This window comes from Haemorhous mexicanus, chromosome 6 (genome assembly GCF_027477595.1).
Source record: "Haemorhous mexicanus isolate bHaeMex1 chromosome 6, bHaeMex1.pri, whole genome shotgun sequence".
Taxonomy (NCBI): Eukaryota; Metazoa; Chordata; class Aves; order Passeriformes; family Fringillidae; genus Haemorhous; species Haemorhous mexicanus.
The window spans coordinates 909307-922241 of record NC_082346.1 but is presented as its reverse complement, the minus strand read 5'-3'; the positions used below and the strand labels follow the sequence as shown (position 1 = coordinate 922241).

The 12935-nt window shown below is 51.9% G+C and overlaps 1 long non-coding RNA gene across 1 annotated transcript; it reads left to right on the top strand.

Moving 5' to 3' along the window:
• Nucleotides 1-5314: 5314 nt before the first annotated feature.
• LOC132328444 (uncharacterized) lies at nt 5315-8135 on the top strand. Its single transcript, XR_009486774.1, has 3 exons — nt 5315-5898; nt 7444-7629; nt 8012-8135. It is a non-coding gene; the product is annotated as an uncharacterized LOC132328444 (long non-coding RNA).
• The last annotated feature ends 4800 nt before the right edge of the window (nt 8136-12935 follow it).

Here is a 12935-nt window from a genome sequence, read left to right as displayed (position 1 = left end):
CAGATAAGCCTAATGTCCAAAAATTAACAAAAAAAACCACACCAAAAAGGAAGAACTTACTGTACTGAACTCTCCAAGTGCCTGAGGTCTGTCTGTCCATCTGTCCTCCCACTGTTATGCAGACAGGAATCAATCAGGCTGGGAACAGAAACAAAAACCACCCAGGAAGCCCTGCAGAAAGCTGTGCCCAGCCCTGGGGGGCTGCTCCCAGCACTGCTCCCAGCACTGCCCCAGCCCACTCCAGCCTGCTCATCCCGGGGTCTGCTTGGCAGCAGCTCCAGCTCAGCCCTGGGCTCTGCTGCAGCCTGCCTGGGTGAGCCCCCAGGGAAGGGCTGGAGGGACATTCCTGGTGCCCAGCCCTGAGGCAGATGCTGCAGCTTTGCTGGGCAGCACCCCCTGGCATGCTGAAGCCTGCCTGTCTCCCTCAGTGCCCTTGCTCCCAGGAGGGGAACCTCTCCTGAGAGTGGTTTGTCAGGTGTGAGTGTTGAGAGCATCCACAGCCAGTCCTTGCTGAGCTCTGGGGATGCAGGGGGCCCGTGCTCACTGCCTGGGCTGCAGTGCAGGGTTCCCCTGGTGGTGCTGACAGTGGCACGGAGCCGTGAGCACCACAGGCACCCTCCTGCACCCTGGGCCCTGCCCCAAGGTGACACAGAGGGCTGTCAGACAGCTCACCTGGCAGTGCCTTCTCAGGCTCTGAGCTCAGAGCCCAATCTGCCCTGAAATGCCAAACGGGGTGCAGCATCCTTCTGTGTCACAGCACTGCCTGTGACCTGGCTGCTCACCTTCCTGGTGTGCCAGGCACCTGGAGTGCCAGCATTGCCTCTGACCTGGCTGCTCACCTTCCTGGAGTGCCAGCACTGCCTGTGACCTGGCTGCTCACCTTCCTGGAGTGCCAGCACTGCCTGTGACCTGGCTGCTCACCTTCCTGGAGTGCCAGCACTGCCTGTGACCTGGCTGCTCACCTTCCTGGAGTGCCAGCACTGCCTGTGACCTGGCTGCTCACCTTCCTGGTGTGCCAGCACTGCCTGTGACCTGGCTGCTCACCCTCCTGGTGTGCCAGCACTGCCTCTGACCTGGCTGCTCACCTTCCTGGAGTGCCAGCACTGCCTGTGACCTGGCTGCTCACCTTCCTGGTGTGCCAGCACTGCCTCTGACCTGGCTGCTCACCTTCCTGGTGTGCCAGCACTGCCTGTGACCTGGCTGCTCACCTTCCTGGTGTGCCAGCACTGCCTGTGACCTGGCTGCTCACCTTCCTGGTGTGCCAGCACTGCCTGTGACCTGGCTGCTCACCTTCCTGGAGTGCCAGGTACCTGGTGTGCCAGCACTGCCTGTGACCTGGCTGCTCACCTTCCTGGTGTCACAGCACTGCCTGTGACCTGGCTGCTCACCTTCCTGGAGTGCCAGCATTGCCTGTGACCTGGCTGCTCACCCTCCTGGAGTGCCAGCACTGCCTGTGACCTGGCTGCTCCCCCTCCTGGTGTGCCAGGCACCTCTGAGGCTCCCAGCTGCAGGGACACAGCACAAACAGACTGCTCAGGTGCGTCTCTCTTGGGCTTTTGGCTCCCCTGCACAGCTCTGCACGGCTGCCCTGCTCACAAACCATCAGGCTGCAGAGCTGTCACTCCCAGAGCTCCCCAAAACTTCACAGCCAGCATGCCTGGGGTGTTACAGAGGAGCATTTGGCCCATAGTTAAATCTAACTTAACATGAGGTGTTGGAACATGGTTGTACCACCCAGGAGTTCTACTGGCTGAGTCCAAGTGTTACAGACAGTGGATTCCATCTCAAGGAGCAGTGAAATTGAAAATCACTTGGGCTGTGATGGGTAATTAGCTAAATACAGGCTGCTACATATTCCTTCCACGTTAGAAATACATTACAGCTTTCTTAAGAAAGTATAAACCTTTGGAAAAGTCCCAGCATTTATGACTTAACCTCGTGACAAATGATAAATTAAAAATAGGCCCCATTTTCTAATAGAGATGGGGCAGTGAAAAGAAAAAAAAAAACTATACTGGGCTCTGCTGATCTATTGAAATCTCCTGGCAGGGGGGGTGCTGCTCTCCTGCCTGCCTGCCCTGTCCAGGTGTCCAGGAGCAGCTGCCTCACAGGCACCCCTGGCTGTGCCACCCTGCTGTGGATGGCAGCAGACAGAGGGAGCAGCAAACAGGAACCCCAGCTCTGGTGAGGGCAGTGCCAGAGCAAACACACTGGAAGTATTCTTTCCTTTAGGATATTGTGGTCTTTTATGACAAATTGAACTTTTTTTTTTCCCTTTTAAAGAAAGAAGATGTTATTTAGTAAGTCTAATTTAGCAATGCCCAATTCCTACTTCAAAAACCCCCAACAAAGAAAACAGAAAAGGAGTTTTGTATGAAGGGGCAGCAGTAACAGCCACAATGGAATTGTACCTGCCTCAAGGTGTAACAATTTGCTCCCATGGTAGTTAGGAGCCAGCCCTCAAAGAGTGTGTATATTAGATTTTTCTCTGGTGACACCAAACCCAAGCAACTTACACTCAGTTTGGTCACCTCTGTGCCAAAGGGTGGGTGGTTTTTGGCAGAGCAGACTGGTAAACCTGTCATGCAAATATTTCGGCTGCTTAGTCAGTGCAGCTCCTCTTCTAGTGAAGTGTCTGGGAGCTGACCCCCATGTCTTGGTGGGTGGAGAGAAGAAGGGGCTGGAAATGGAAAAAGATTGGTCTGGTTACCAGCAATAGGAATTAATAATGTTTATAAAGTGCTTTCAGGTGAGAAGAATTACATGAGCCTGAATAGTATCAAATAACTGAAACTCTGGAAGAGGGGCAGATGATGGAGTAAGACAGGGATTTTTGCTCTCTGTGTGTCTGACTATTAAGCTTGCATTGCTGGTGTCTGAACACTTGTGAGACACTCATGGACAACCACTCCACAGAGTAACCACCAAAAGCAGTGAAGGAGAGCTGTTGATAAGGCTGCAGGCACAAGTGTGGGAGTTCTGCCTCGTGTCCAGAGCTGCTTCAGGTCAAAGGTTCTGTCAAATTCACAGGAAATAAACACTTGTGCACCAGGGGATTCAATTCTGACCTCACACTAATGTCAGCTCCTAAAAACTCCACCAGCCTTGGATGCATCCCTGAGAGTCTCGCTGGAATGAAACCACCTTCGGTGCAGCATGAGCCAGAGAACAGAGCCAGAGCCCCCAGAGTTACTCCAGACAGCTGCCAAACACCAGCAGGACCGAGAGCCAAAACGTGCAAATCCTCTGAGCCATGAACAGCGTGCAGCCGGGGAGAAGCTCTGCTGCACAAACCTCAGCTCTGGTGGAACTGCAGGAGGAGTGGGGCAGAGGACACAGCAGGTTTGTGAGCTGGCCCTTCACTCGGGCACCCCTGCAGCAGCTCCCGCTGCCCTGGGCTCACCCTGCCCCCGGCACAGGCAGCCAGAGCAGGGAAAATCGGCAGAAGCTCCGTAAACAAGGGATAATGATCAGCAGGGAGCTGTTCCAGGAGGGGAGAGCCTAACGCAGCCCAGCAGGGACTGCTAGAGCCTGTCTCTGTTAGAAAATCTAATAAAATTAACAGAGACAAAGCAGGGCAAGGGCCAGGTAAAGGAAGGGGCACTCCCTGGCCACGTGGAGTGCTGCATCTAAATAGTGACCACAGAATCTGCTCAGTTCTGTGTTTCCCCACAACAGCATATGGAACAGGAGTGTGGGGTTTGTGAGACCCTCAGGACGAGGTGAGAGATGAGAGTTTGTCTCCATGTTCTCAGAAGGCTGATATCATATCATATTATTATATTATATTATATTATATCATATTATATTATATTATATTATATTATATTATATTATATTATATTATATTATATTATATTATATTATATTATATTATATTATATTATATTATATTATATTATATTATATTTAAGTGATACTAAAGAAAGAGGAAGGATACAGGCAGGAGGCTAGACAAGAATGAAATAATAAAAACTCGTGACTGACTCAGAGTCTGACACAGCTGGACTGGGATTGGACATCAATTAAAAACAATTCACGTGGAAGCAATCAAACATTCACCTGTTGGTAAACAATGCCCAAGCCACATCCCAAAGCATCAAACACAGGAGCAGCAATCAGATCATTATTGTTTTCATTCCTCTCCGAGGCTTCTCAGCTTCCCAGGAGAAATGCTGGGCAAAGAGGATTTTCCAGAAAATGTCCTGGCGGCACAGGAGAGGTTAATTTTGTGTGACAACGAGTCCACTGTCAGGTGTTACCCACTGCCACAAAATAAGGTGGATTTGGAAGCAGATGAAAGTCTGTGTGCAAACAGGAAATTATCTACACCACAGATAATGACTGTGAGAGAAAAATTCCACTACCTGGGAGAGGTACCAGAGTATGAATCTTTAACTGCAGACAGAAAGCTGTCTCTGCAGGCATCAATTCCTGTTCTTTTCCTAAGAGGAAAGAGATCCTAAATAGAGTTTAGTTAAGATCCTAAATAGAGTTTGGTTAAGATCCTAAATAGAGTTTGGTTAAGATCCTAAATAGTTTCTTAGAAAGCTGTGTTTGATTTGAAGAAGGAATAGGAAATTGTAGGAAACCTCACGTGTTCTGTAACAAAATGAAGATTTTTCTGATGCTTCTCCATTTAGCAGTTCCAAGAAACATCCTGTCATCACTTTGCTATACCCAGCTTTTACACAGAGATGCTGTATGAGGGAGAAATCATCAAAGTTCTTTTGACTCTTATTGTATAGGACTCCCTAGGGACAAGAAGCTTGGAGCTACATTAAAAGTTATTGTCCATCTGCTAGAGGTCAGAGAGGATAAGAAGAATGAGTGAGAGATGTGACGGGAGAGGAAAAGCACTTCCTCTAACCACCATGAGCTCTAAGAAGCACAGAGTTCAGCTCCAACACATAGAAAACACCTACAGATGCTGAGCAGAAAGCCATAAAAACTGCCTGCCTGTCAGAACACTTGACCAAATCCTTAACTTTGAATATGCAATTGACAAGTTTCAAAAGCCTGCTTTGATTTACAGGTGACACACTGTAAAGTAAGAATCAGCTTACTGCCAAAGCAGCCTGCACTGAGCTGACCATCCTCAGAGCAAAACACAAGGAAAACTAACGAGAAATGGACTTGCTTCCCTCCTCTACCTTCATGAATAAATTCTCTCTGGCAATGGTATTCACCACCCTTAATTTCTTTTCCTGTTTCTCCATTCTGTTTCGTTTCACTTCATTGCCAGTAACATTTATGCAAGTCTGCCTGCTGCCAGCGCGGTTCAGGCGGAGCTGTGGGACCTGCAGCTGGTTTGCAGCATGTGGGTGGCTCCAGGCTCTGGGGCCCGGCAGAGCTGGGCTGCCGTGCCCTAGTGGCTCTCCTGACCTTCCCCTGTCACCTGCAGCCAGCTACCCATCCTGGCAAGGTGTCAGAATAAACTTCCTTGGTGAAGAGACACGAGTTTGGATCACAACGTGCAGGCTGTGCTCTCGCAGTTAGCCGCGTGGCACTCACAGCTGTTACCAGGTGCCAGGAGATGACGTGGCTCATCATCAGGGTTTATTTTCAGTAACGTGTAGATGCACTGAAGACAAAACACAGCTTTCCACTCCCATCGCGTTCTCCAGCTGGGTTACAGGGGAAGCTCGATCACGGCAGAGCCTCCCGAGCCAGCATGAGCCCTGTTGGGGTCCCGCGATGAGGCTGAGGCTGGAGCTCTCCCGGCACAAGCAGGAGCTGTTCTTGGCCGCTCACCTCTTGCCCTGGCCATCGCCTGGTCCTCTGCCTTCCTCAGCCTCGAGAAACGCACCGGGGACCAGCAGCACTCTGGGGACTCTGCTGGGAGAGCTGCTCCTGTGGCGTCGGGAAGCGACTTCTCCTGCCGCTCTAGCCCGGGCTGTGAGCGCGGCGAGCTCGGGGCGATGCGGGCAGCGCCGGGCACAGCTGGGCACAGCTGGGCACCGCTGGGCACAGCTGGGCACCGCTGGGCACAGCTGGGCACCGCTGGGCACCGCTGGGCACAGCTGGGCACGGCGTGCGGGAGGATTCCAGGGAAGGGAAGGGAAGGTTTGGGAAGGGAAGGTTTGGGAAGGTTTGGGAAGGTTTGGGAAGGTTTGGGAAGGGAAGAGAAGGTTTGGGAAGGTTTGGGAAGGTTTGGGAAGGTTTGGGAAGGTTTGGGAAGGTTTGGGAAGGGAAGGGAAGGGAAGGTTTGGGAAGGTTTGGGAAGGTTTGGGAAGGGAAGGTTTGGGAAGGTTTGGGAAGGTTTGGGAAGGGAAGGGAAGGGAAGGGAAGGGAAGGGAAGGGAAGGGAAGGGAAGGGAAGGGAAGGGAAGGGAAGGGAAGGGAAGGGAAGGGAAGGGAAGGGAAGGGAAGGGAAGGGAAGGGAAGGGAAGGGAAGGGAAGGGAAGGGAAGGGAAGGGAAGGGAAGGGAAGGGAAGGGAAGGGAAGGGAAGGGAAGGGAAGGGAAGGGAAGGGAAGGGAAGGGAAGGGAAGGGAAGGGAAGGGAAGGGAAGGGAAGGGAAGGGAAGGGAAGGGAAGGGAAGGGAAGGGAAGGGAAGGGAAGGGAAGGGAAGGGAAGGGAAGGGAAGGGAAGGGAAGGGAAGGGAAGGGAAGGGAAGGGAAGGGAAGGGAAGGGAAGGGAAGGGAAGGGAAGGGAAGGGAAGGTTTGGGAAGGTTTGGGAAGGGAAGGTTTGGGAAGGTTTGGGAAGGTTTGGGAAGGTTTGGGAAGGTTTGGGAAGGGAAGGTTTGGGAAGGTTTGGGAAGGTTTGGGAAGGTTTGGGAAGGTTTGGGAAGGTTTGGGAAGGGAAGGGAAGGGAAGGGAAGGGAAGGGAAGGGAAGGGAAGGGAAGGGAAGGGAAGGGAAGGGAAGGGAAGGGAAGGGAAGGGAAGGGAAGGGAAGGGAAGGGAAGGGAAGGGAAGGGAAGGGAAGGGAAGGGAAGGGAAGGGAAGGGAAGGGAAGGGAAGGGAAGGGAAGGGAAGGGAAGGGAAGGGAAGGGAAGGGAAGGGAAGGGAAGGGAAGGGAAGGGAAGGGAAGGGAAGGGAAGGGAAGGGAAGGGAAGGGAAGGGAAGGGAAGGGAAGGGAAGGGAAGGGAAGGGAAGGGAAGGGAAGGGAAGGGAAGGGAAGGGAAGGGAAGGGAAGGGAAGGGAAGGGAAGGGAAGGGAAGGGAAGGGAAGGGAAGGGAAGGGAAGGGAAGGGAAGGGAAGGGAAGGGAAGGGGAAGGCCCGCTGTGTGGCCCCGGCTGGCAGCCGAGCAGGCACAGCGCAGCCCGCAGCGCCCGGCAGGGGCCGACAGAGACCGCAGCGCCCGGGCGGCCGCGGGGTCGCGATGCTGCTGTCGCGACAGGCGGGCACTGCCCGCTCAGCCAGGGCGGGCTGGCACCCGCAGCACCAGGGCTGGGATAGCCCGGGCTGGAAGGGACATGACCCAGATCTGTCCCTCTGCCAAGGACAGGGACAGCTCCTGCCAGCCCGGGCTGCTCTGAGCCCCAGTGCCCAGCCTGGCCCCGCGGCGCTCGGATTGCCGCTGCTGCTGCTGCTGCTGCTCAGAGGGACCCCGAGATGGGTTAGAAAGTCTCCTTTCCCAGCCCGGTGGCTGAAGAAGGAGTCAGAGCTCTTCAGTTCTCGCTCTCAAGGTTGTTTATTGTTTCTTACCCATAAAATTCTTTCCCTGGCCGGCCGAGGTCGCTCCGCAGGTCAGACAGAGGCACCCTGCTTGCCCCGGGATGGCGCTGTGAAAAACGCCAGTCACTTGTTCTGAAGATTTTAAAAGTTTAATAGCAATAAAATGGTTATAAAAATAGCAATATAATTAGAGTAACAATAATTTGGATAATTTGGATTAGGACAATATGAGACAATTAAAAAAAAAGAGTTATGGACAGTCCAGGTGCCTCTTTCTGGGCAAAATAAGCCCTAAAGAGGACCCACGTTAACAGAGGATTAACCCTTAAAAGCAACAGCCTGGTGCACATTCCTACACCTCATCCATGGTGCATCAATTCCATTCACACACAGGATTCTGTCTGGGCAGTGCCAGCTTCTAACTCTGAATCCTGACGGCGTCTTCAGGACTGAGCGAGGCAGGAAGAAGTTCATTTCATTCTGATAATGGAGCAATAAATTCTCTTTCTCTGAAAGATTCAGGTGTCCTGTGGCTGCTGTCTGGTATGAGTCCTCTCTTTAGAAAAAAAAAGTATCCTACATAGCACAGTTTCTATTTTAACGTTTTGTTATAACCTGAAACTATATTTACCACACTACTTCAGAGAATGAATACAGCATAGCTTATCTAACATAACAGAGATAATATTCATTTTAATGTTTGCAAAAAGCCAATCATAAAATACGCATTTTTCACAGGTGTTATCTTTTTATACTAAAAACTACATGTACAATATTTACAATAACTCCCCAATCCCCATCACCTGTGTTAGACAGTGAGCTTCTACTCTAAACCAACCCAAACGTGCCCCATCACAGCAGAGGATGGAGGCCAAGAAGAAGGAGAAAGGCTGGACATGCCCAGATCCCTCCATCTTGCCCCCTGAACCCCCATTCTAAAAACCCCAAAAATCTGTTTTCCACCCCATGACAAACCAATTATTATCCTACTTAGACTTTCCTGGCTTGCAGATCCTCATGCAAGGTTGGTAACTTTTTCCATGGGTCATAATCAAAGTCACAGGGGTCTTGGGCTCTGTGCCAGGGCCTCTGAGCCCCCTGGCAGGGGTCCTGGCACTCCAGGACAGCCAGGGGGATCTCCCGAATTCCGACATCTGGGCACGCTGTGCCAGCTCCTCGCCACCCTCACCGGGGAGGATTTCCTCCCCAGGTCGAATCTAACCCGAGAGATCTCTGAGAGCTGTGAGGAGTTACACGTGCACAGGGTTAGTGACCTGGGGAGCTGCAGGCAGGAGACACAAAGCTCTGTCAGCACTCTGAGTCAGAGGCACGGGGACCCAGCCAGCAGCAGTGTCAGAAGGACCCTGACCCAGCCAGGGCCTGCTGGGGCACCACCCCTGGGTGCAGCTCCCACACTCCTGCAGGGAATGTGCTGCCCCAAACTGGCAAAAGCCCCTCTGAGCAGAGGCAGAGGAACCCGCTGGGTGAGGGTGTTAGAAGGGGCTGGAGAACAGCAGCAGCCAGAGCTGCTGTGTCACTGCAGGACACCAAACAACACGGGCACACACTGCTGTCCTCAAGGTAGAAAAAGCAATTTAGTTTCTGACTCCAACAGTTATAGATTGCCAAAAGTGACAGTGGGTTGGAGGGTGACAGTGCCACCTCTCCAAGGACACTGGACAAACCAACAGCCCACCAAACTTCTCCTCCTCCATAAAAGAATGCAAAACAAGAAGTTATTTACAGAAAGTGTGTGAGAAGGTTCTGTACAAGAATGTAAACATCAGAAGGCTTGGAAAAACCTAAACAATCAGGGTGACACTGCTGCCTCCTGCCCTGGCAGGGAGACATGCCAGTGCCACCCACTCTGCTGTGGTGCCCTACACCTGGCTGGGACACAACTGGAAATCAGTGGCAGTGAGGTGCACTGGAGTGGTCCCAGGGTAGTTTGTAAGCAATTACAGGCATTTCATGTACTTTGAAACACAAACCTCAAAGTGATGCATTAACTCCACAGTGACAGGAGGATCCAAGCATCCCCAGACTCGCAGTGACCACACTGGGCTGTGGAGCAGGCCTGGGGAGAGGTCAACACCCCCTGGGGGCCGTGGAGTGACACCATTCCCTCCCCTTGTTCTACCCCTGAAATGGAACAGGTTGTGCCTATTTTTAACTCACACCAAGCCAGAGTGAAAGAACATCTGTCAGGCAGCAGGGGCTGCAATGGTAGGTTGAAGAAGGAGCCAAGCACTGCAGAGCAGAGCAAGGTGGGATGAAGGTGCCAGGTCAGACAGAGTGGAAGGGAAGATGGGGGAAATCCTCCCCCAGTGCCTGTTAGGAGGGAGATCCCATTACTGAGGGCCTAAACCTTAGCCCAACCAGTGCAAGCAGCTGTTCAAATCAGAAGGAGCCCCAGTGGTGGAAGAGAGGGGCAGAAAAATTTCTTTGACAGGAAGCAGTGGTGGCAGAGGTACTGATGGGAAGTGGAAAAAGGAAATCAGCTTTGCAGGAGGAAGGATTGTTGGGTTACATTGCCACCTTCTGTCACTACAAATACACTTGAGCAAAACTAACTGGAAAGATCAAATAACCCACACAAAACCAGTTAACCAACAGTGCAGGCACACTGCTCACAGAAGATCATAGCCCAAATTCCCAAGCAGCAATACCTCTTTCTCCCCCAATTTTTCTTTTTCTCTGTGGACTCCACTTTTCTCCTACCATTATCTCTTACAAAACCCCAAATAATCTCAGGATTTTCTCTTACAGATTCTCAGAGACAGGGTCACAGTGTGCTAGACAGACTGCTCATTCCCTGGGTGGCCATCTCTTTCACTCACAGAACTCTCCTGGGCTCTGGCACGTTGCTCTTCACAGAGCCAAGCCTGACCTCAGCCTCCCTGCTGGAGGGAGAGAGCCCAGAGCAGAGCCCAGTGCTGAGCACGGGCAGGGAAGGGCAGCAGGGGCAGATCCTGGCAGCAGGAGGACCAGGCTGCCCAGCAAACAGCTCTGTGCCCACTGCTGCCTGCCCAGAGAGGGTTCCACCAGCCTAAGGGAATTAGAGGGGACCCAGAGTCTCGGAGCTCCAAGCCTGGCCCCAGCTCTGCAGGTTTGCCCTGGGCAGAATGAATGGGCTCCTGCTGAGTGCTCCAGCAGATCTTGGCTCAGAGCTGCAGCTGCCTGAACCCCTTCAGCAACCTCCAAACCCCTGGAAATGGGAGAGCCCAAACCCAGGAGGGCAGGATCTGCTCTTTGACAGGGTAATGCTGCACTCCTGGGCAGCATCTCCCAAAGAATTCACCTTCAGACCAGTGGGGATCCTGAGTCTCAAGGAGTGAAACATTGCTGAGGAGGAAATGGCTGAGGAGGGTCCTGGGTTTGGGATTTGCTCCTTGCCCCCACTGTTTCCTTTGGTCCCAGGGAAACAGTCACTAAATCTGCACCAGCCCCCAGTTCCTGTGGCCTGTAAATCAGCCAGAACTCCCCTTGACCTTGGTGGGAGGCTTGCATGATTAAAGCCAGCAGAAGAGAGACAGCAATGAAAAATCACATACAAGAGCCTTTCTTTTCTTCTCTTTTTTTCTTTCTTTCTTTTTTTTTTTTTAAGAAAAGAGAAGAATTTCTAGCCATGAGAAATCTTTTCTGCTCCTAAGGGCAAACTTTGAAAGTGCAGTAACTGCTGCACACATATATCCTATTATTTGTTAGCAGGTTTCACACAGGTAACTTGCTCAAATCACTTTGAAAACATTTCCTTTAATATAGGAACACAGGAGACAGATTAAAAGCATGCAGGTCTCCTGCTGAATGCCAGAGGCTCTGGAACACTGAGCTCAGCACTTTGTAAAATTATCTCCCTTCAAACAAACTTTCTACTGTACTGATTGAAAAGGAAAAGGGAGGTGGGAGCCAAATAATGCTAGAGACAATTCAATTTTCTGCCTGCACAGCCTGACAGGACCCCAGCCCAGAGCTCTGCTTACCTGAAGACCTCCAAGCCCCACCTGGAAACAATAATTAGCCCCATTAGTGAATAAAGAGAACGAAATCTGACAGAAAGTTAAGGAATTGAGCAAATCCTGCACTCACACCATATCAACCCTTGGGTTAAAAGTTTCCATCCAAATCCACTCTAACTAAAGATGGTGGGAGCTTTGTGGGTATCCAGATATCCCTACCACAGCAGCCAGCTGCTCCACTTCCCAGGACTTAGTCTGCTGCACTGCAGGGCCCTCCCTGTCAAAGATGCTGATCTAGGATTTCAGCTTACAGCCAAAAGGCTCCACAGCACTGACTGTGAGGATTGCAGGATTGTGCAGCTCTGAGCATTCCAACAAGGGAGAGATGGCAATGGGACTGGCCTGGGCTGTGAGGATTGCAGGACTGTGCAGCTCTGAGCATTCCAACAAGGGAAAGATGGCTCTGGGACTGGCCTGGGCTGTGAGGATTGCAGGACTGTGCACCTCTGAGCATTCTAACAAGAGAAAGATGGCACTGGGACTGGCCTGGGCTGTGAGGATTGCAGGACTGTGCAGCTCTGAGCATTCAGACAAGGGAAAGATGGGGCTTGGACAGTCCTGGGCTGTGAGGATTGCAGGACTGTGCTGCTCTGAGCATTCTGACAAGGGAAAGATGGGGCTGGGACAGTCCTGGGCTGTGAGGATTGCAGGACTGTGCTGCTCTGAGCATTCTGACAAGGGAAAGATGGGGCTGGGACAGTCCTGGGCTGTGAGGATTGCAGGACTGTGCTGCTCTGAGCATTCTGACAAGGGAAAGATGGGGCTGGGACAGTCCTGGGCTGTGAGGATTGCAGGATTGTGCAGCTCTGAGCATTCCAACAAGGGAAAGATGGGACAGTCCTGGGCCATGAGGATTGCAGGACTGTGCCCTACAGCTCTGAGCACCTCCAGCTTTCCCTGACACCCGTGGCAGCGACCCAGGATCAAATCTTCACTTATTCAGAGTGCAATTCTCCCAGGATTTTCAGCAAGGTCTATTTTTCACTCCTGACACTGCTTCTATGCTACTAATGCCAGAGTTCCTGCCAAACATGTGTGGCTTCTCTCTTTCCATCCTCCTTTTCCTTTCAAAACACCCCATCCCCACAGCGAAGGCTTCAGTTTTCCCTTTCTCTTTTTATTTTTTTCCTTTTTTAATGGATGGGTTTGCTTTGTTGATTTTGTCTAGCCCCTTCCCCAGGGTTGGTGGAGCTGGATGTGCCCAGCAGAGGCTGAACAGCAAGTTCTGGGCCTGGACACCCAAGGCACAGAGCTCTGCAGCCACAAACACCTCGACAGGGCTGAGGCTGTGCCTCTGA